At 38.4% G+C, this 23,974-nt stretch overlaps 1 protein-coding gene and 1 non-coding gene across 39 annotated transcripts in view; one reads left to right on the top strand and one right to left on the bottom strand.

The window, feature by feature from the left end:
* PTPRD (protein tyrosine phosphatase receptor type D) overlaps positions 1-23,974 on the bottom strand; it is a 2,309,829-nt gene that overhangs the window by 471,204 nt on the left and 1,814,651 nt on the right. The window lies entirely within an intron of this gene.
* LOC112204456 (U7 small nuclear RNA) lies at positions 13,973-14,034 on the top strand. Its single transcript, XR_002938100.1, has one exon. It is a non-coding gene; the product is annotated as a U7 small nuclear RNA (small nuclear RNA).

The following is a 23,974-nucleotide window of genomic DNA, read 5'->3' as shown; positions in this document are numbered from 1 at the left end:
TTAAAGTCAGAACAAAAAAAGTTCAAAATGATTGTAATTATATAAAAAAGTTGTACATTGACATTCACAAGTGAATGAATAATGACATAAATAGAGCACAATGTTTGAGTTACTAATTTCCCACAAAGTTAAAGACTTTTCCTAGTATTAGTAACTTTCTGTATATCATAAAGTAACTGGTGTTTCCTACTCAAATTCAACTGAAAAGTATGAAGTCATTACTGTTTATTTTGCTACATGATGGATGCTGTACTGAAGTTTTATATGTATTCTTTCATTTTATCCCCAACTGATTCTATGGAGTAAATAAATACTATTACTTAACACCGTTTTGCAGATAAAAAAGCCCAGGCCTACTTAAGTTACATAACTTGTCTACGGTGACATTGTGACAGAAGTAGGAATTTAGTCTCACCATACCCTGGTCATTAGAACACACTACCTCATACCTCAAGGTGAAGCCCACTGGTGCTTGAGAGTGGCCACTGCTTTGGTTTCCCAGATTGTTAAGGTGACAAACGGCTCAGTTCCATTTCAATATTGCAGTACTGGTCTGATGGCTGGATTCTACTGTCATAGGATTTTCAACTGTATTTTATTCCTTTACAAATTCCCAGATAGAGCAGGAGGGCAGGTAAAGAAGACATATTACCCTCCAAAAAAGAAAAATAAAAAACTTGAGCATCGAAACACTCAATATTTACGCTACCCCTTCAGTGCTATACATCCTAACACAGCTTAAAGTTTTTATTTTACTCACAAGTCCTGCTGCTTTGGTAATTCACAAAAGGGTTGTACGCCTGACCTCTAATGATAATTCGTCATATATCCTAATGCTTTCTTATTGGGGCTGTGAAACAATGAATTAGCAACAAATCCCCCACTCTTTGCCCCTTCAGCCCTTGGAGTTTAACTCCTCTCACATTACAGTATTTATTGAATTTCCCAGCCAAACGGTGTTCTGCTCCATAAAATTCTGACAAGTGGACTCTGCCAAGCTAATAATGGCTTCATTCTGCTGAAATAAACTTATTTCACTGCGGCAAACAAAACGACATGACCTGGAAAGGTTATTTTTAACTGGGTAATGACTCAGTCCCAACCAAGCATTTCTCTCAAGGTTCCCAGTTTTAAATAAATTTCATTTCTTAAACGTGAATGCATGCTATTACGTGTGTTCTTGTCTGTCAATATTTCACAATGAAGTAAAGGCAGATATTTTCATTGCTTAAGGTGTATGATTCTCTTTATTCAATAACTTGGTCGGCTTATCAAACTATTCCCAAGGATCCTGGCATAGAGAAGCCACCCAGAGAACCTGAAAGACAAGGCTACATAAAGCAGCAAAATCCTTTTAAACAGAATCTGGTTTTATTGCATTTTTCTTTTAATTAAACAGCATCAGAACCTTTCCAATTCGGCAAAACTTTTAAGAGTGTGCCTCTGAGAAAGAGCTCTTATCTCATGTTTTTAAAGCGTGAATAAATTTTGCTAAGTTTGCTTAGCCTGCTTACCAAATAAAGATATGCCAGGACAAATTTCTCTACATCCACATTAGTTAACATCCCCCCTGTATCTTAAACTCTCCATACCAAAAATGTCTACTACTAAAAAGTTTGAAAAGCAGAAACACGCGGTTTTCTCTATACTGCCTCCATATCTTACAGTTATCATTTACATCTTTTTATCTTGCACTGCGAGCCCCTCAAAAACAAACAAATGAACAAACAGAAACAACTTCCATGATAAGGTCAAATTTTTCTTCAAGTTTCAAATGATCAGGGACTCCGAGAGCACCATTACAACAGCTGGGATCTTGTACCAACATGCTGCACCCTGCCAGTCCTGCCTTCTGAGACTAATAAAAGAGAAAACCCTTGACAGCTAACAGCTGGGCTCCTTATGAAGCTGTTCAATAGAAACAACAAGGCCTCCCACAGCCCACCAAAAATCAGGACTTGGTGTATAGACACAAATATGTACAAGAAAAGAAATTTGGTAAGAGGGAACACATATTTAAAAGAGACTGAAACAAGGAGATGATGAAGAATAACAGGGAAAAAAACACTCATCAATGAAAGAGAAACCCAGTCATACCGGCATAACTATTGAAGATGTTAAGAGTTAGTGCAAAAGGAATTACCCATGGTTTTAATCTGGCTGGAGTAGGGGACTTGTATTACATATGATTAGCTACAAAGGCAAGAGAACAAGAACCTTTTCAGTAAATTCACATAGTCATGGTTCTGTCCAAACCACAATAAAAAATCCTGAATATCCTTTTGATGACCTATAGTGTGTATTCACACTTGCAGTAAAAGAAACTAATGTGAATCGCCTTACTATTGCTTCCTGCCAGCCCCTCTGCCTCCATATTAAAGACCATCAGCTAGGCTGTGGCTACCAGCTACAACTCCTCAGTCAAAGCCATGTCACAGAATTACTGCCAGTCGGCTTAATAAATAAAGTACAAAAATAAAAGCACACTGAAGCCATATAAAAGTACTGTGGCTAAACAAGGAGTGGTTATGCTGGCCACTGAGTAAAAATATCTGTAATTCCTTCAAGTTCAGTAAGTTAAAGTAAAGCTTCAAACTAGGGTAGCTGAGGTTATAGTCAATATACAGATAATACAAACAGAAACTAGCAAAAGCATAAGGAACACAAAAACTCTCCTGTAATGTATTACAGATGGTTTTTAAAAGTTTCTATGGCTACTAGTAAGGAAACAAAAGCAAAATCTTTTTCCTTTATAATGTGCACTTTAGATGGCCCAACAGAATCACTTCCAATTGCTACAGATAGATAACAAACACCAGACAGGCAGTCTGAGAAGCCGCTTAATTTGTTTGTGTGTGTGTGTGTGTGTGTGTGTGTGTGTACCTCATACACATTGTTCACCGCTAGTGGCAATTCAGATACTGACCCAGAATATGAACAAGGTAGGGTGGGAGGGATTCAGCATTACTATGGAAAATGGCCATGGAACCATTCATAAATTAACGACTCAGAGATAATTGAACTGGTTCCTGTGTTAACTATGAGTTTCATTTTGTTAAACAGTCAACACTGAAATTGTTTTAATCCTATAAATTCAACTAAAACAATTACTGAAGTGTGTTCAATGCCGTGGTTATTTCTATTTTTGCAGGTATTAGGCACTATGTTTTGAAATTTGTTCCAGGCAGACAAAAAAGGAAAAGTGTGGAGTTTTGTTTTTTTTTTGTTTTGTTTTTTGAGACAGAGTCTCGCTCTGTCACCCAGCCTGGAGTGCAGTTGGCTCCATCTCAGCTCAAATGCAACCTTCGTTTCCCGGGTTCAAAACATCTGTTCTCCCACCTCAGTCTCCTGAGTAGCTGGGATTACAGGCACCCGCCACCACGCCCGGCTAATTTTTGTATTTTTAGTACAAACGGGGTTTCACCACGTTGGCGAGGCTGGTGTGGAACTCCTAACCTCAGGTGATCCACCCGCCTCGGCATCCTAAAGTGCTGGGATTACAGGCATGAGCCATCACACCCAGTCAAAAATTTGGAGTTCTATACCTGAATCCTCAGGAAAAAAAAAGGTGGGGGGGCGGGGGGCGAGGGGTGTATTTTCATTAACAAAATGATTCCCAGAGCGTGAATCTATTTTAAGTATCTCACCTAAGGAAATGTTTATTTCAATTATGATACCTAGGTGTCTGCTGAGGAAATATAAAGCATGCTGAGAAAACTACTTTATTTATTTAGAGACAGGGTCTCACTCTGCTGCCCAGGCTGCAGTGTAGTGGCAGCTGGGACTACAGGTGCGCACCACCACGCCCAGCTAATATTTTCTTTTTTTTGTAGACAGGGTCTCACGATGTTGCCTAGTCTGGTCTCGAACTCCTGGGCTCAAGCAATCCTCCTGTCTCAGCTTCCCAAAGTGCTAGAACTACAGACATGAGCCACCACGCCTGACCTGAGAAAACTATATTAAACAGCCCAGAACGTACACATTCCTATTGCTATTGTATCCTTTTCCATAGTTACCTTGGGAAGCTAGATACTCATGCTGCTTAAGCAGAATTTTCTAGCAACACTTTCAACACACAACTTCTAGCTTTACTCAGCTTCTAGTTACTCTACTTGAGCAACAGCAATATGGAGTCAAAGCTGCTTTGAGGATTATTATTTCTCCAATATTAAAAATGGGTACTAACCCCCTAAACATCCCTCATTTCTGACGATGACAATTTGTTCCCTGCCCTTTATCTTAAAATTTTTTACCTTCTCATTTTCCCCCAGTTGACATGTATAATTTGTGCCTTTTTCTAGTCTATTAATGTCTAGGACAGGGGTGTACACAATAATCTATATTGGTTAACAAAAAGATATTGAATAAAGCCTAGATCCATCTGGATCTTTCTCAATCCCCCTGGAAAGATATGTGAAATATCTAAAGTTGAAGAAGGTAGAGAAACGGAGCAGGAGAGAAGATTAGAGGGGAGTCATGTGGAGATGACAGGAGGGGAAGGAAGGAGAGATGGGACAGGACAGGAAGACAGGAGAGAGGTCCCTATTAGGACTCATAAGGAAAGAAACATGTCTTTCCCTACACCTTTGCAAGTATGTCTACTGACTCTACCCTTTATGTCATGTCTGCCCCAGCAACACAACTCACGCTGCCTCCACCCCAGTCATCTTCCAAATGAATGATAGATAATCTTGCTTACTGTAATTTCAACCTCTAGAAAGGAAGCATTTTGCACCCTAGCTATCACCTTTTTTTAAAACTCATTTTAACTCTATCTACAAGTGTTATTTACATTTAAAAGGTGCTTTTTGCTAACTTTGAGAAGTAAAAGATTTGCTAACTTTGAGAAGTAAATGAATCCAGTTTAGTTACTGTCTTTTGTGAAAATGTTCCATTACATCAAAATAAGGGAGAAATTTTTTTCTTAATAACAGGATGTATCGAAAACATTCTGTGCTTGATCACATCTGTTATTCTGCATTCAAAATTCATTTAGGACAACTAAATTAAGAAAGCAAAAAATGGTTATGAGTAGCCATGGCCATAATGGAAAAACATAGCCAAATATTTCTGGTTCATATAAGAAGATTTTTTTTTTTTTTTTTTTTTTTGAGATGGAGTTTCGCTTTTGTTGCCCAGGCTGGAGTGCAATGGCACAATCTCAGCTCACCACAATCTCCGCCTCTCAGGTTCAAGCCATTCTCCTGCCTCAGCCTCCCGAGTAGCTGGGATTACAGGCATGCGCCACCACGCCTGGCTAATTTTGTATTTTTAGTAGAGACGGGGTTTCTCCATGTTGGTCAGGCTGGTCTCAAACTCCCGACCTCAGATGATCTGCCCACCTCAGCCTCCCAAACTGCTGGGATTACAGGCATGAGCCACTGCGCCCAGCCAAGATGATGATTTTTAACTTAGCCTAAAAATGTTTCCCTTAAAATCAGCAAAGGAAAAGTTATGGAGGAAAATCAAAACAAACATCTACACTGATGACATTTCTTATCATTCGAATCAGCCATAACTGTTTTCAAGTGCAAAATCAAATTTAAAATATCAGGAAAAATAGCCCAAGTCAATCCTATTGCTTCCAACCCACTTTTGAAGAACAGAATTCATTTATCAACCAACTGTTTACTCAGGAATTGATGCAATGTGCAGTACAACTTTGGAAGTTCATGGAAATTTAATCCAGTACAGGCAAGATGTCTTACATGTTAGGATGTTCTTATATCACCAATTTAATGTCTACTGGACCTTATCAATGTCACATTACTTTACATAAAAATAACTTTGTCTAGCTATATATATGCATCACAGTTCACAGCTAAAACAGACACAGGACTGAGTCATTCCAATTATTATAAGAAGCAGTACTGTGAGAGGCCAGTAAGAAGCATTTGCTTAGAGGAAGCCAGTTGACTGCCTGAAGGATGACTCCAAAGGCATCACTAAAGATGCCATTTTATGGGCTCAATTAGAGTATGAGTAAAGGCACCCCAAGACACAGATTATACTTAATGCTTCTACTAATGAATTGTTTTTTCAGCATTTGGCCCAAAAGTTCTCTCTTCTCATCTGCCACATTTTGCAGCAGAAGCCACCATAGCTGATTGGCACAGAGGTGGTTGTCTGACCCAAAATGTGTCAATGAAAATGTGGGACATAAATGGAAACAGACTTCCTTCAGTAGTTGGATATATGATATGTAAAGCTCAGGAACTGTTACTAGCCGTAATTCCCACTGACCTGCTCTGTAGAAAAATGTGTGAATTGACGTACACATAGCAGTAGAATTTCAATCTATTCCTAAGGCTGCATCCCTGCCTTAAGGTTCTGTGACCCATATTAGCACTCCTGTCTTCTTTGGTGTTTGTTTTTAGCTAGTTCAAGTTTAAATTCCGTTATTGGCAATGTAAATGCCACTGGGCATTTAAGAGGTGGTTTAGAAACAGTAGAGCAATTTTTTAAACTGCTAGTAGCTTATTATTGGGGGGCAAAAAAAATCAATTTAATGAGTTACAATCAGAAACATCTTTAAAAAAAAAACCAGAATAGCAGAGAATTAGCATCCCATATCGGGAGGGGGTGGAATTCAACCCGTATCTCACACCATACACAAAAATAAATTCCAGGTGGAATGAAGACTTAAATGTGAAAATTAACACTATACAACATTTAGAAAAGACTACAGTATATATTTGAATCTGGAGGGTAGAAAGCAGTTCTTAAAGAAGACACAAAAAGAACCATATGGAAATGACAGATAAATTCCACTATACCTTCTAATACGCTATACAATACTATACAACTCACTTTCATTGTGTTTATTATTTATTTACTTGCCTTTTTTTTTTTTTCTGAGACAGGGTTTCACTGGGTCACTCAGGCTGAATTGCAGTGCTGCCATCATCACTCATGGCAGCCTCAAACTCTTGGGCTCAAGCAATCCTCCCGCCTTGGCCTCCTGAATAGCTGGGACTACAGGCACGCACCACTATGCCTAATTTTTTTTTTTTTTATTTTTTGTAGAGACGGGATCTCACTACGTTGCCCAGACTGGTCTCCAACCCCTGACTTGAAGTGATCCTTCCACCTCTGCCTTCCAAAGCATTAAGATTACAGGTGTGAGCCACTGCACTTGGCCTCATTTATAAAAAAATAAATAAATTTATTATTTATTATACATTGTCTTTCTTGTCCAATAAAGTGTTAGCCTCAGGAGAGTAGGGAATCTTGTCTGTTTTTTGTTTTATTTTGTGTTTTTGAGATGGAGTCTCACTCTGTTGCCCAGGCTGTAGTGCAGTGGTGCGATCTTGGCTCAATGTAACCGCCGCCTCCCAGGTTCAAGCAATTCTCCTGCCTCAGCCTCCTGAGTAGCTGGGACTACAGGTGCCTGCATCTGTTTTATTCATAGATACATCTACAATGCTTTGTACGTACTAGATGATTAATTAATACTTGTTAAGCATGTATGATATCTAAGCATACCTTAGTCACAACAGAAAACATTTTTTAGTGTGGATTGAGGTTAAAAGGTTGCAAAATATTACATTAGATACATACAATTTGTATATTTGCTTAGTATTTAGGGAAAAAAAAAAGGGGGTAGTGACAAAATAGAAATGTTGTACTTTATTCTATAGACCTATGCTATCCAAAGCTATTTAAATTAATTTAAAATTAAAAGTAAAAATTTGGTCCCTCAGTCTCACTATCCATATTTAAAGTACTCAACTGCCATGTGTGGTTACTAGCTCTATACTGGACAAAACAGAAGATACAGAACGCTCTTTTTATTGAGGAAAGTGCTAGTAGGCAGTGCTGCTATAGCCAATAAAGACTCACACCATATTTGAAGCTGGTGAATATCAAGATTACATCAGGATTTTTAAGGCAACTGGCTTCTATGGAGAGAGTGAACTAAAGGCAGAAGAAAGTAGAATCCTCAAAGAGGCCAATTACATGGAAATTAAAATGGTAAACATGAGAAACAGTGACAAAGGATGTAGAAAGAATACAATGCAGAGGAGAAGACAATTTCTTTTTCCTTTTTCTTTTTCTTTTTGAGACGGAGTCTCGCTGTGTTGCCCAGGCTGGAGTGCAGTGGTGTGATCTCCGCTCACTGCAAACTCCGCCTCCCAGGTTCAAGTGATTCTCCTGCCTTAGCCTCCTGAGTAGCTGGGATTACAGGCACGCACCATCACACCCAGCTAATTTTTTATTTTTAGTAGAGACATGGTTTCACCATGTTGGTCAGGCTGGTCTCAAAGTCCTGACCTCACGATCTGCCCACTTTGGCCTCCCAAAGTGCTCGGATTACAGGCATGAACCACCATGCCCAGCCTTTTTTTTTTTTTTTTTTTTTTTTTGAGACAGAGTCCTGCTCTGTCTCCCAGGCTATAGTGCAGTGGGGCGATCTCGGCTCACTGCAACCTGTGTCTCCCAGGTTCAAGCGATTCTGGAGGAGAGAAATTCAAAGGAATTTCAGAGCTACTATCATGAGGGTTTGCGGACTGAACATGAGATTTGAGGCGAAAGAAAGGAACGTGAGATGACTGAGGATGCTGACTGGCTAACTAGGTGACTGGTGAAGAGAAGTCATTTTTAATGGACGGATACTAGACAGGCTAAAAGCTCTTTTGACCCAGGTGTTTTAACTTAGGGAACATTTCAAAATGATCAAATCAAAATGCGGGAAAACAAAGTGTTTTAAGGCCAGGGAATGACTGCAATGGACAGCCAGACCTTCATCCTTCCCTGACGCAGGTCTCAGATAAAAGGGAGAGTGAAGGTCAGGGACTGAATAGGTAATGAAGCAAGAAATGTGTGAGAATTATGAGGGAATGTGTGAAATTATCTGTCACAATCATTTCTTAAGGGCGGAAAAAAAGCTGAAATAGTTCATTTTTAGACAACGTCAAAATGACCTCGTCAAATAACTATCAATATAGCATGTATATGCAGAGGGTAGATTGAGGGGATAATGCATTTGGCCTTGGACACATGAATTTGAAGTACTTATGACTCCACTTGCTAAATGGTCTCCAGTCACCTATTGTACTACAGATATTGTTACTTTGATTCTAAAAGTAAGATGTCTCCACAAATTGGATGCCACAAAATGAAACTGAAAGTCATCCATAGGGGAAATGAGTTCCAGAACATACGCATTAAAAATGATAATAAATGCAGTCACTTTCTAGATTCTAGTTTATACGGAGCCAAGGTCAGTGGCTTACGGAAATACTAACGGCTACCTTAGCTGTCCTTTTCTAATGGGCGGCAGAAGCATTTATAATGGAGGTGAGCATTCAGTTCCATTTTTGAGGAAGACAATGAGGAAATATTGGTGCTGATGACTGAAATCTAGCTTTTGGACTACTGACTTAAATTCATTTGATTTTACTCAAATCTGCCCCAGCTGAGAAGAGGGGCTTGTTATAGCCTTTCCATTGTTGTTTAATCCTTTAAAACATGAAATTATATATCTTGAGGATATATTTAAGCACACATTTTGTGAGCAATTAAATTTAACTATTGATAGAACAAGACGCAAAAGCCTCCACTAGAGGTAAAGACCTCTCGTCCTTGCTCATAAAAGACACACTTTCCTTTTTTGCCCCCTTTTTTCCTTTTCTCCATTTCTCCATTTCTCTCCATTCTTCTCTCCCTCTTTTTTCTTTCCTTTTATTACTGCTAAAAAGTAATATGATTCCTTAATCAACCCCCACAGTTACAGCTATTTCACATTTACAAAATGCTCTCACATCCATCATTTAAGATCTTTACATTTCAAGGGATCAGTAGGAAAAGTGGTACAATGCCCCTGCTGCCAATAAGGAAACTCAAGCTCAAGAAGCTGGCAACCTATGTAAGGTCCTGTAGCGCTTTAGCGGCAAACAGATGACTCATACCTGGGTAGCCAGCCTCCTGGTTGGCCCTCAATTATCCCTGCTTCCAACTATGCACATATTGTCTGTAGCCCTGTCATTGTAACAGGGTTACTGCATGCCATACAACGATGGTATGTTACTTCTACAATTAGGTTATAAGCAGCTTCTATCTTTGGCTCTTACTCTCTCTTCCTTTGATCACTCATTGTAGAATAAGCCAGCTACCATGTGAGCAGTCCAACGGTGGAGCTCAACTGATAAGGAATTGAGGGTTCCTTGGTCCAAAATGGAAGTAAGAATGCTTGTCAACAAACTTCCATCTTGGAAAAAGATCCTCCAGCCCCAGTCAAACCTTCAGATGACTGCAGCCCCATCTAACATTCTGACTGCAGCTTCATGAGAGACTCTGAGCCAGAACTACACAGATTCCTGACCCTCAGAAAATATGAGATAATAAGTATATACTGTTGTAAGCTGTCAGGTTTGGGATAATTTGTCATAAAGCAATAAATATGACAATGTCTAAGTCTTCTCATTCTGAGTCCAGTGCTCTTCCTACTCTACACAGTTACACCTGCATTCAGAACACTTTTGTTTGCAGAGGTTTGCCAAATAACCATAATATTCTGTTAGACATCATTTTTAAAAAGACAGACAAGACTGACAACATTTGCGCATGTAATTTAAAATAACGCAAGTGCTTTATTTGGATATTAGAACAGAAAAAAAACCTATACTGAAAGTGTGCTATAGATACACTATGTATCTAGGTTTGTATTTTTGAGTTCATTTATAAATCCATAACCACCTGTCTAAAATCAGTCTCAAAGCTGAAGGCTATCAGAGGAAGAGGTCTGGCTGGAATAACTTTTACCCAAAGGAGAATTACCAAGAGCTGAAGAAGTTCTTCAATTCCCTGCAGCACAGCTGTGATATTGATATAGAGTACTTACAGAGTACTAGGAAACTAAAGAAACGTCTTACTTGACTGCAGTTGTCACATTATCATGCATTACAGTGCAGCAGCCTGAATCAAAGAGATACGCAAAATTCACCGAGGACAGCAGCAATGCATTTTTTCCCCCTGTATTTGTGGAAAGACATCAGGAAAAGGAAGGCAAGTATGAATGCAAAAACATCTGCTCCCTAAACTCATTTAAAAAATATCACTGCAAAAAATAAATGTGAATCATCTATAGTGTATAGCAGATGGAAGTGCAATATGTTTAACTTAAGGCAGAAAGGGGATGCAACTGAAGAACCAGAGGATATGGAAATAAAATAATACTTAAGCCCATTTTACATACTGCTGCCCGTTAGGTTACACTCTGGTAAAATGTGTAGAAAATCATCTTTTATCTATATCACACTACTTTGAAAGAATTCCAAATAATTACAGTAGACTGTCCAGTGGCATTTATATTCACACTCTCTAGTGACATTTATATTCACAGAAGCCTTTTTTTTTTTTTTTTTTTTTTTTAAGACAAAGTCTCATTATGTTGCCCAGGCTGGACTTGAACTCTTGGGCTCAAGCAATCCTCCTGTCTTAGCCACCCAATTAGCTGGAGCTACAGGCATGTGTCATGGCCCCCAGCAGAAGCCAAATTTGAGGGCAGCAACATAACTTCCCCCTAAAATGAGAAATAAATTACAGAGTTGTCTTGGTTTCAAAGCGATTTTAAGTTCACTGACTTGCCTCAGAGGAACTTAACAAGAAAGAGCAAACCGAGGAGTAAGTTATTTTAGATAATTGCAGCAACAATGCAATGACTGAGGATTTAGGGAAAAATTACATATGAACTTATGATCATGAAAAAAAAATCATCAAATTGTCCAAATGCCTTGGGATAAATAGTCAATGAGTGACAGTATACAAAGGAACATAAGTCAATTTTTTTGTACTGCTAATTAATTATTTGGAACCCAATTTTAAAACAAAGTCGTTTATCTTCTTGGCATGCACTTACATTTCTTGAATTCATAACATCTCTTAGCCTCAAAAATGGAACCTTTTCAAATCTTCAGCATTCATTTAAAGGTTTCATTTTAATTTCTTGGGCACTACCAAAATGGGAAAACATTAGTATCATCCACCCCTATGTTTATTTTATATGAAGAAAAAAAAATTTTTTTTTGAGATGAGTCTCACTCTGTCACCCAGGCTGGAGTGCAATGGCATGATCTCGGCTCACTGCAACCTCCGCCTCCCAGGTTCAAACAATTCTCCTGCCTCAGCCTCCCAAGTAGCTGGGATCACAGGCACCACTACTACTCCCAGCTAATTTTTTTCTATTTTTTAGTAGAGACAGGGTTTCACCATGGTTGGCCATGCTGATCTCGAACTCCTGACCTCAGGCAATTCGCCCACCTCAGCCTCCCAAAGTGGTGGGATTACAGGTGTGAGCCACCACACCCAGCCAATGAAAAAATTAAATAGCCTACTTAGGAATTACACAAAAGAAGGTATGATGGAGAATTAATTTCACACATTGGATACCACCACCAATACCACAGTCACTGGACTGATAGATGAAAACTTTTGGGTTGTGGAGACGGAGTAACGGCAATCAATATATCATTTATCACTATCTCAGTAATATTTTAATCATAGCCCACGTAAGAATAGATTGCAATATCCTTTTAAGACAGTCCAAAAATTTTAGAGTTAGAAAATTATTACAAAGTCTTATTTATGAAGTGGAAACGCGTAAAATTCTAAAGTCAAAGTTATCTAAAGCAATCTATGCTTCTGTTCACTATGTAACATATAAGATCTAGAGGAGAAGACTATTTGTTAATATACTCTCATTTTGAAAAATAAGCTCAAACAAAATGCATAAAAGTATGCACCAAGTCGCATGTTCAAAAAAAAAAAGAGAAGGCACTTTTTACCTTGTATAGTTACACTATGGAGCAAAGTTCTTTTAACTTCGATAAGAAAACTCTTCTGAAGAAATTAAGTGCCAAATGATAAAATATGATGACCACAAAGGCAGGTTTAGGTTTCTAACAAAAACATATGAAGTTAAGCCTTTCCAAATAATCTATGCATACTGTTGGTAGCCACAGCAGAAAATGCTATAGGCCAATAGATGTTTAGGAATATACATGTTTATCTATATCTGCATCTAAAACATATAGATGAAGGGATAATTAGAGATGAACTGCCCTAATTCTTAATTGCCAAGTTTTAAGTAAATTTTAATTATACTGGAATCTAATATTTCAAATTTCCTTGGGGGGTAAATATTTAAATATATAAAACTGAACAGTATTCTATAATAGGGGCTAGTGGAAGCCTGTGAAACATTTGACCTTTACCATTAATACAAAATGTTCTTCAGTAGGCTGACACTGGGATGTAAGAATGGTCCCACTAAATTACAATTATCAGCAGCTTAGAGTGAGTATTGCACAGCCCACAATACTTATCAGTCATCAGAGTACTTGTGACTATCAAGTACAAATATGGAATTTAACTGTCTCTCTCCTCCCAATATTTAATTTATTAAAAACTCTGCAGTTATCTATGGCTTTTTTATTTGGATGACAGTAACTTAAAAGCCATAACTTATCACATCAAATCATCATGTGCCTGATAATCATGGCTTTGAAATTGAGTACAATTTCTATTTTATTCACAAAATAGATTTATGTAGGAGACTAAACATGGAAGCTCTGATCTTCTGGTTCAGAAATTCAAATTTCCTTAATCCAGAATTATGTCAAGTTCCCATAATTTATTTTCTAGAAAATAAAGGATAACAAACACTTTCATTGGTAAACTCAAACATCGCTAGAACTTGAAAGAGCTTTCTAAATAATTAAATATAAAATTCAATTCAAATTATATTCAGAGTATTTTCCATGTTAAAATTTTTGTTTTTTTTCTAGTTTATGGAATTGAATAACCCAAGTAAAATATTTCTGTAATCTCTTAGCTACTATAACATTAGATTAGTTGGAACAGTCCATTCCCCAACCATTTGGGATAAACTGAAAACTGCCATAACATGATACGCCTTACTATTAGTACATATTCAAGAGACTTAAAGCACACAAGATTTGATCATGTTATAAAATAAATTCAAGCTTTTCGAATTTGTCTAGCAGGCTTTCCAATTTTTGCCAGAAAGCCCCCCACCATGAAAAATAAATAAATAAAATAAAATAAATTCAAGCTACAAATGAACGTAAATCCTAATATGATTGTCTTATGGCCAAGAGATTTACTCCCAGTTCTTCTCACGATAACCATAATGTACAATAATATGAAAAGCTCATTTAAAGGAAAAGTCATGAATACCAAACTCTTCCACCATCAATTCATTTTCCAAAGCTATCAAATAGATTGCTTAACTTTGATTTGTTTATTCGGTGCTAGCACACAGAATCTTGATGATATGCAAAAAGGATGGCTAAGCTATACATGATGCAGTTAGGAAAAGTCCTTTCTGCACCATCACACACTATGAAGATCGCCTCGCCCTTGAGATCCCTTACCACAGGGTTCTATCTTGCTTATCAAACATCCCACTATCCAGCAGAAACTCTCTGGAACTGTCTCAAACACTATCACATCTGTGAAGCTCTATCTCATCCACCAACTACATGTGATTTTCCTCTCACTGATCTCATCAGGAGCAAAAGCTGAACCATTCATCCCACTATGCTTTGTATTAAAGATATTTGCATATTTGTCTTTGGCTCTCTGTTGGACTCCAAGGTCCTCAAGAGTAGAGAATGTGTCTTCTCATATTTGTATTCATTCACTTTAGTGTCTAGAACAGTACAGACTCTCAGAAAATAAATTTAACAGAATTTTTTTTTTTTTTCATTTTTAGAGAGTCTTGATATGTCACCGAAGCTGGAGTGCAGTGGCAAAGATCATAGCTCTCTGCAGCCTCGAACTCCTGGACTCAAGCAATCCTTTGACCTCAACCTTAACAGAATCTATCTTACAAGAGAAATGGCAACTTGACTCAAAGCTCAAAGTCTTATGCTGGTCTCACGTGGAATTCTACCCTTTATGCTTTATAGAATGGAATTCTCTCCTTTTTTACTTCATTATATGATAATTAGAACATTTTATATGACTAAGTATACATCTATGGATCAAATTTTCTTTTTTCTTCTTTGGTATCTCTTTTCCCAATCAAGTCTTAATACATTAGATCTTTAAATAAAATAACTAAACAACCTGATCATATAGGGTAAATCCTAGGATCATTAAGTCCAGTTCTCCAGCAACTCTTTAAGAAATAATCAACATAATAATCACTTTAAAAATTGTTTAACGGTTTAAATCATACCAAAGTGCCAAGAATGCAGATAATACTGCTTTCAAACGGATTATTTAGAGAATGGAAAACCAAACAATTCTGGGTTTGCTGGCCTAAGCACAATAAATCAGCAGAGAAGTTCTGATATTTACTCACAGGAAAAAGATTATACATGGAAGATGTTTAAATCTACCCAAATCATTCTGAACCATCTTTAATAAAGAATAGCTTCCTGTTGCATTCAAAAGCTAGTATACCATATCGTCTAAAAGCTGTGACTTTTTTACTCATCCATTCATTTAACAAACGTGTATTAAGCATCTACTCTATGTTAAGTGTTGATGGTGGGAGTTGCAATTCTGCAATTCATACAAGAAAGCTGTGCCTTCTTGAAACTTACAGGTAGTTAAACGCATTTAATCTGCAATATTGGCTCCTACTAATGCTTCGGTGATCATATTTAATAAATACAGTTATTTTAGTCACAGACTTCTCATTGATATAAATTTACAATGAACTATAAGTCAGAGTGTCTAGGTCCTAGTCTCATGGCTGCAGTTTACGTGCCTATGAGAAGTCATAATAACGACTCAGAGCCTAGCTTTCACATGTAAAGCCTGAATGCATAAGCCCAGCCTGCTTTCCTTACAGGGTTATTATAAGGATTAATACAAAGATCCAATAAAGTGATAATGCACTGAGCATATTTATCCTAGATACTATATTAATTTCACATGCATTGCTTTATTTAATATTAATTAGAGTCCTATGGTACTATAATACTCTTTATCTACACGTCAGAGTCCACAGGTATCTATAAGAAACATCTCTTTCAAATTTGTCTGTTTTAAAATAAATGCATGTATTTATTTACACAGATAATTATCACCAGTAGTCTGGTAGCTAGCAATCACTTCCCATGTTCACTGTCCTTAAAGGTTTCCTCAAGGAACCTTAGCACAGATAATGCTAGAAAGTGTTTCAGTTTTGTTGTAGTTGGTATAAGAAAGAATCCCTGGAGGCAGCTTAGAATTCATTAAAGAGAACTGCCTCAGGGTGACCCCTGAGGTTCTTTGAAGTTTCCCTGCTGGAAGAGACCTGGAATTGTCCAGTTTGGAAGATATAAGCACTAAATACATCAGCAGATTCCTAATATCTGTCAAGTAAGCAAGGAAGTTTGTTGTTATTTCTTTCCAGAAATCTAGCTCAAAGTCTTAGCAACCAACTGAAAACTCCAGCTGCCCTTTCAACTTCTGCCTTCCTTAATAAAGATGGTACAGCAGATGTAGCCAGGTTCAATTAACTTTTCTTTTATGAAAAGAATTATTCTTTTATGTTTAGATACATTCTGTAATGAATATGTGTCACTCTTATTTACTCTACCAATGCTCCAGAGAAATCCTCCTTCTTTAATTACACTTTTAATGTTTTGATCTCCCAACTCCCCCACACACTTTTTTTTTTTTCTTTTCAAGTTGGTATGTGACTTCAGTCAATCCAGGGCAGATTTTCCCAGACACACAAAAAACTTTTTGTTTTCAAGCAAATACCAGTAAGATTCTGTTAAAAATAATAAATATAGTGCTGCCACCATAATTTTTTAGAAAAGATGATAAATAAACATTCATATCCATGAGTTACAAAAAGTGTACAAGCATAGGACGGCACTACCATTATTTTTCAAGGCTACAAAGGTGTGATAAATAGCAATCATCACTTCTTCATTTCCCTACCTTCCACATATAAGTACATTTGTATGTATGTGTGCATGCATCATGCCTTTCTGATGACCGCTGAACACCAAAAGTTTTAATGACTTCATTTTTTTGGCTTTTTTTAAGGCATGTATATTTAAAAAACAAGTGATTCTATTTGACATCATGTCAGCCATTCTGTCAGAGGCATGTGAGCCAGAGCAACTCCATCTTGAATAGGGGCTGGGTAAAACAATGCTGAGACCTACTGGGCTAAATTCCCAGACAGTGAAGGCATTCTAAGTCACGGGATGAGATAGGAGGTCAGCACAAGATACAGGTCATAAAGACCTTGCTCATAAAAACAGCTTGCAGTAAAGAAGCCAGCGAAATCCCACCAAAACCAAGATGGCCACAAGAGTGACTTCTGGTCATTCTCACTGCTACACTCCCACCAGCACTATGACAGTTTACAAATGCCATGGCAATGTCAGGAAGTTATCCTAGATGTTCTAAAAAGGGGAAGCATGAATAATCCACCCCTTGTTTAACATTACATCAAGAAATAACCATAAAAATGGGCAACCAGCAGCCTCGGGGCTGCTCTGTTTATGGAGTAGCCATTATTTTATTTCTTCACTCTCCTAATAAACTCGCTTTCACTTTACTCTATGGACTCGCGCTGAATTCTTTCCTGCAGGAGATCCAAGAACCCTCTCATGGGGTCTGGATTGGGACCCCTTTCCTGTAACAATTCCATTCTTTCTCTGAAATGGCCAAAAGACATTTCTCAGAAAATAATATTGGTAAAAATTGTATGAATGATATTATAAATGTAGGAGCTGGGAAATCTAGGCAGGCAGTCCTGGATTTGAACATCATTGCTATGGGGCTATGACACAAATACTTAATCTCTCTAAGCCTTAGTTTCTTCATCTGCAAAATGGGTTTGTTTTCGCAAGGATTAAGATGTGCAAAAAATAATATGTAGCTTTCAAACATATAATTTGCTCCTTTCCCAATTTCTCTCTTGCTGGAGTCACAAGATCACGATGATGGTAGTTCAGGAACTAACCTTCCAAAGGGTCACAAAAGTCAGGATAAACTCAGAAACAAAAATGCACTGGCAGTTTTTATTGACTCACATAGTAATTACTGGTTCTCAAATCTTGCTATAGTTAATAAACTTCCCTTTTTCTCATATTGATCATTTTGGCATCATCTGATGGAATTAAAAATGGAGCTTAGATATTTGTTTCACTGATGTTTAGGTAACATTTGAGTCATTCTGAATACATTTTAATCATGTTGATGATAACGTGAAATAAGGGTTGCCCATCAAACCTGGCCAAGCACAGTGGCTCACGCCTGTAATCTCAGCAATCTGGGAGGCTGAGGCGGGCGGACCACCTGAGGTTGGGAGTTTGAGACCAGCCTGACCAACAGGGAGAAACCCCGTCTCTACTAAAAATACAAAATTAGCCAGGCATGGTGGCACATGCCTGTAATCCCAGCTCCTCAGGAGGCTGAGTCAGGAGAATCACTTGAGCCCGGGAGGCAGAAGTTGCAGTGGGCAGAGATGGCCTCACTGCACTCCAGCCTGGGTGAAAGAACAAGACTGTCTCAATTTAAAAAATGAATAAATAAATAATATTTTAAAAGTGTACAGGAGTGTTACCCATTAAACCTGGCTCCTAGTGTTACTTCTTTCACTGTGTGCCATGTGGCCTGACCTCTGTTTAGTCTCAATATTAACCCTTAATGGTATTACCACAGTTATTTGCATACTGTAGAAACTGAAAAGCAGTTTTTAAAAAAGAAAGAAAGGGAAGGGGAGGAGATGGGAGAGGAGGGAAATGTGAACTGAGATAATTCCCACTTACTTTACCTCTCAATGAGGTAAGGGCAAAGCTTTTGAAAATCCTAAAATATTATTTATTATCGCCAATCTGAAACTTTTATATCACCACATAACTGGAGTCAGACTGCATAATGATTAAATTGCTCTCTTAATATACTCTTTAAATGTAGGCTTTTTCAGAGCCCTGGTCCTTCCATCCACCCATAGTCACAGATTAATAAACTCTAACTAGAGAAAGAAATACAGGGATTATCTGAGTAATGTTCCCCCACACCCTGTTATAGATACATCCATTAAAGTGAATTGGTGAAGGGTTTTTTGGTACAAGTCTGAGTGTAGAAAACAATACAGAAATCTCTACTTCAGACACCATGTATCACAGGGATCCTGAGGTTGCTTCCCTGACTCTCACGCCATTAATACGCTTCATATGCTATCCAGCCACACCTAAAGGCCCTCAAATAGAAGAACATTCACAATCGCCTTCCTTAATGACACTCCCTGCCCTAAAGGCAAAGAAAGGAATCACAAAAGAAAGTGAAAGGAGATGCACAAATAAACTGAGTAATAGCCTGTGCCTAAGGGAAATCTGGATTTTCCTGAAAACTGGCCTCACTCAGCCTGCAGGAAGTTCCCAAAAGTGGTAATATTTCCAATTACAAATTCTAGTTCCTTCCTTCTAGGTCAATTTGTAGATCCTAAGGCCATATGTTTTTATTCGGAAAAGGCCCTGACAACCCACATCTAACATTTAGGAGTTATGTGGTCTTGGGGAAATTGCTTAAATTCTTTCAATTGCCTCATCTTTAAAATGGAGATGGGCTAGGAGTGGTGGCTTAAACCTGTAATCTCAGTGCTTTGGGAGGCCAAGGTGGGAAGACAGCTTGAGCCCAGGAGTTCCAGAGCAGCCTGGGCAACAGAGCAAGATCACATCTCTACAAAAAATTTAAAAATTAGCTTAGTGTGGTGGCACACACCTGTAGTCTCAGCTACTTGGGAGGCTGAGGTAGGAGGATCACTTGAGCCCAGCAGTTTGAAGTTATATATAGTGAGCCACAACAGCACCATTGCACTCCGGCCTCGGCAACAGAGCAAGACCTCAGCTCTGAAATTAAATAATTAAATAAATAAAATGGACATAATAATTATACTTACCTCCTAGGGAGGTTAAAAGAACTACACGAGATAACGCATGTAAAGCAATTGACACATAGTTATCTTATAGCCAATGTTAGCTATTATTTTTATTTATGAATGAGTACACACATCTGAAAGTGTTTGTGAAAAAAAGTCCCCTTCTCTCTCTGATCTGAACAAATGTACACCTTAGATAATATGAATAATAATGTATACCATAATTATTAGGCTTCCCTATAATTTAATTACCTGAGGAAATAAATAACTATGATTACTAAAATCAGTGGAATTAGTTTTGCCAATGAGAAAATCAAACTCAATTGGAAGCTCTTTGACACTCCCTTTAGTAATCTACTCTTTTCAGATCCTTTTAGCAATGATATCTTCTAGCATTATTATCTTTAACCTTTGAGTTCTTTACACTTACATTTATATTATAAAAATTATAACGCCTGAGCAACATAGTGAAACCCCGGTTCTACAAAAAATTAAAAGACTAGTCAGGCAAGGTGGCACAGGCCTGTAGTCCTGGAGGCTGAAGTGGGAGGACTGCGTGAGTCTAAGAGGTGAAGCCTACAGAAAGCTGTGCTCGGCTCACTTGTAACCACTGCACTCCAGCCTGGGTGACAGACTGATACCCTGTCTCAAATTAAAAAAAAAAAGAAAAGAAAAAGTACGAAATCATGTTTGGTAGTCCTATTCATAATACCGTTTTTTGGCAGAAAAATAAGGAGAAAAGCCTATTGCCAAAAAGCCATGTCCAAAACCTATTTATTGCCAAACAATATTCCAAAACTTACACTAAAAGTGTTTTTTCTTTTAATATCTACTGGATTTTTTTTTTTACGTTTGAAGTCCCTCACTTCTTCCCTCCACCCCCCCACAGACGGAGTCTCGCTCTGTTGCCCAGGCTGGAGTGCAGTGGTGCAATCTTGGCTCACTGCAACTTCTGCCCCCTGGGTTCAAGCAATTCTCCTGCCTCAGCCTCCTTAGTAACTGGGATTAGAGGGGTGTGCTACCATGCCTCACTAATTTTTGTATTTTTAGTAGAGACAGGGTTTCGCTATGTTGGTCCGTCTGGTCTCGAACTCCTGACCTCAAGTGATCCATCCGCCTCAGCCTCCCAAAGTGCAGGAATTACAAGCGTGAGCCACTGTGCCCAGCCCCTCATTTCTCTTAATAACACAAATCTATAGGCACTTTAAAACAAACTATCCTTATTTATATTGGCCAAGCACAGTGGCTCACACTTGCAATCCCAGCATTTTGGGAACCGAGAGCAGGAGGATCACTAGAACCCACAAATTTGAGACCAGCCTGGGCAACATAAGAAGACTCCGTCTCTACAAAAAAAAATAAAACTAGCCAGGCATGGTGGTGCATGCCTGTGGTCCCAATTACCTGGGAGGCTGGGACAGGAGGATTGCTGGGCCCTGGAGGTCAAGGCTGCAGCAAGCTGTGATCACGCCAATGCACTGCAGTCCCGTGCGACAGAGAGACACTCTGTCTCCAAAAAACAAACACACCCCCTCCCGCCCCACCCCTTCCAAAATATATATATATATCTCCTAACTGGAGAAACGTGTGGCATGAACTTTTTCTTACTCAGAATCCTCTAAAACTCTTACTTCTTTCTAGTTCCACAGACCTTGATGAGTGGCCACCTTTTAGAGCACTGAAGAAATAAGAGTAACTGCGACATGATCCCTAGCCACAAGGACTTTAGCTCAAAGTCCAGGAGAGAAGACAGACAGGTACACTCATAAAAATAGCTTGTGTTGACTAATGTGATGTTTTAACACCTCCCAGATCTCATAACATCCTGGGCTTTCTAAATTTGAAAGAGAATCCTGGTGAATATACTCAATTAGAAAGCTTTTTCTGTTCCTGCTGTAACAGAGGAAAAAGAAGGGGAGGCTCAGAAGGGATTGCAGCATGCTGTTGGTAGAAATTCCCATGGAACTTCATTTCATGAGACCTGTGCTGATCAGATCAAAGCCATGGGATCAGAACCTATACCTCACAGATAGTATCTGGAACAATAAGAAGAATGAAAGAAAAATGAAGCAAGATCACCTTCCTTTTGTGGGCCTAGCCCCACTTAATTTCATAACAATTCTATGAGGTTGGTATTACCCAAATTACAGTAGGAAAACTAAAGTTCCGAAAATTTGAGTAGCTCAAGTCCACAAAGCAAGTTGGAGCTGCAATTAGAATTCATTTTCCCCATTTGAAGGTTCTGACCAGGTGGTCTCTCTCTGAAATCTACATATCCTTGAAGGCAACATGAACATCAGAGTAATCCAATCCCATTATCAGAAATGAAAATATTATGCACATCATCTTTATACAATAATCGTAGTAAGAAAGCCAGTGGCTTGCCAATTTTGGAAAATGATTATAAACCTCAATCGCAATAGAAAAAAAAACAGAAAAATAAATATAGACAGAATAGGAAAATCTTTTTGATATCAATGCTATAATTTACAGCTTACAATTTTTATTTATTATTATTACTATTTTTTTTTCCGAGATGGAGTTTCACTCTTGTTGCCCAGGCTGGAGTACAATGGCACAATCTCGGCTCACAGCAACCTCCACCTCCTGGGTTCAAGAAATTCTCCTGCCGGGCACGGTGGGTCACACCTGTAATTCCAGCATTTTGGGGCATTGAGGCGGACGGATCATGAGGTCAGGAGATCGAGACCATCCTGGCTAACACGGTGAAATCCCGTCTCTAGTAGAAATACAAAAAATAAGCCGGGCATGGTGGCGGACACCTATAGTCCCAGCTACTCAGGAGGCTGAGGCAGGAGAATGGCGTGAACCCGGGAGGTGGAGCTTGCAGTGAGCCGAGATTACGCCACTGCACTGCAGCCTGGGCTACAGAACGAGACTCCGTCTCAGAAAAAAAAAAAGAAAGAAAGAAAAAAAGAAATTCTCCTGCCTCAGCCTCCTGAGTAGCTGGGATTACAGGTGACCACCACTATGCCCAGCTAATTTTTTGTATTTTTAGTAGAGACGGGGTTTCATCATGTTGGCCAGGCTGGTCTCAAACTCCTGATCTCAGGTGATCCACCCACCTTGGCCTCCCAAAGTGCTGGGATTACAGGCATGCAGATACCGCGCCCGGCCAGCTTACACTTTTTTTTTTTGGTGGGGGGGGGGGGGGGGATTTTTAAGGAGCTAATTTAATGTGCACATATTATTGTGTGCATAAATATCACACTTTCATTTCCAAAGAGTTATAAAATGCTGACATCACCAGTAAATTGATTTCAAAATTCAAACTGCAATCATATAATTTTTTAAAAAAACACAGAACCAATATTCATATGTAATGAACAGATTCAAACCTATCTCTTATCAGCAACACTTCCAGAGATGTAAATAATACCTGCTACACTCAAACAAAACCATCTTACCCCCTTTTACATTGACTTCTATGAGTCATGTAGCTTTAAAAAGTGTATGCTATTAGATTATCTGTAAATATCCAGCAAGTATTGACAAAGCCTTCCTGAAATTAATTATATATGTTTAAGACTAGCCAATATTTTAATTTCATACCTTGGCTGGCTTAAGAGATGACATGATCACTCTACTGTAACTACCTGAGGTTCTGTTCTGATGTTTTAATGTGTTCCATCTGATTAAAGGGGTTTTAATAGAAGATACTTAGATTACTGTTAGAAATATATTTTAAAAACCACTTTGCCCAAATTAAGTACTCAAACACACTCCCTCCACTTGGCTACTGTACTAAGATTTACTATAATGGTGCCAGAAATACATTTGCACTGATATCACTTATTTGATGGAAATAAAAACCTAATTCTGTCATAGGAGTAAGTAGGACAACTAAAATGTAGGAAGACCCATGAATTGCCTTTGTTCCATCACAATTACAGTGACAAAAATATTTATGTTAAGAGAATAGCTGCTGACACTGAAAGAAGTGGGAAGTAGGCCAGGCACAGTGGCTCATGCTTGTAATCCTAGCAATTTGGGAGGCCGACGCAGGTGGATTGCCTGAGCTCAGGAGTTCGAGACCAGCCTGGGTAACACGGTGAAACTCCGTTTCTAATAAAATACAAAAAATTAGCC

This window comes from Pan troglodytes, chromosome 11 (assembly GCF_028858775.2).
Source record: "Pan troglodytes isolate AG18354 chromosome 11, NHGRI_mPanTro3-v2.0_pri, whole genome shotgun sequence".
NCBI lineage: Eukaryota > Metazoa > Chordata > Mammalia > Primates > Hominidae > Pan > Pan troglodytes.
Note: the sequence above shows the minus strand (reverse complement) of the source record. Positions and strands in the feature narration are given on the sequence as shown.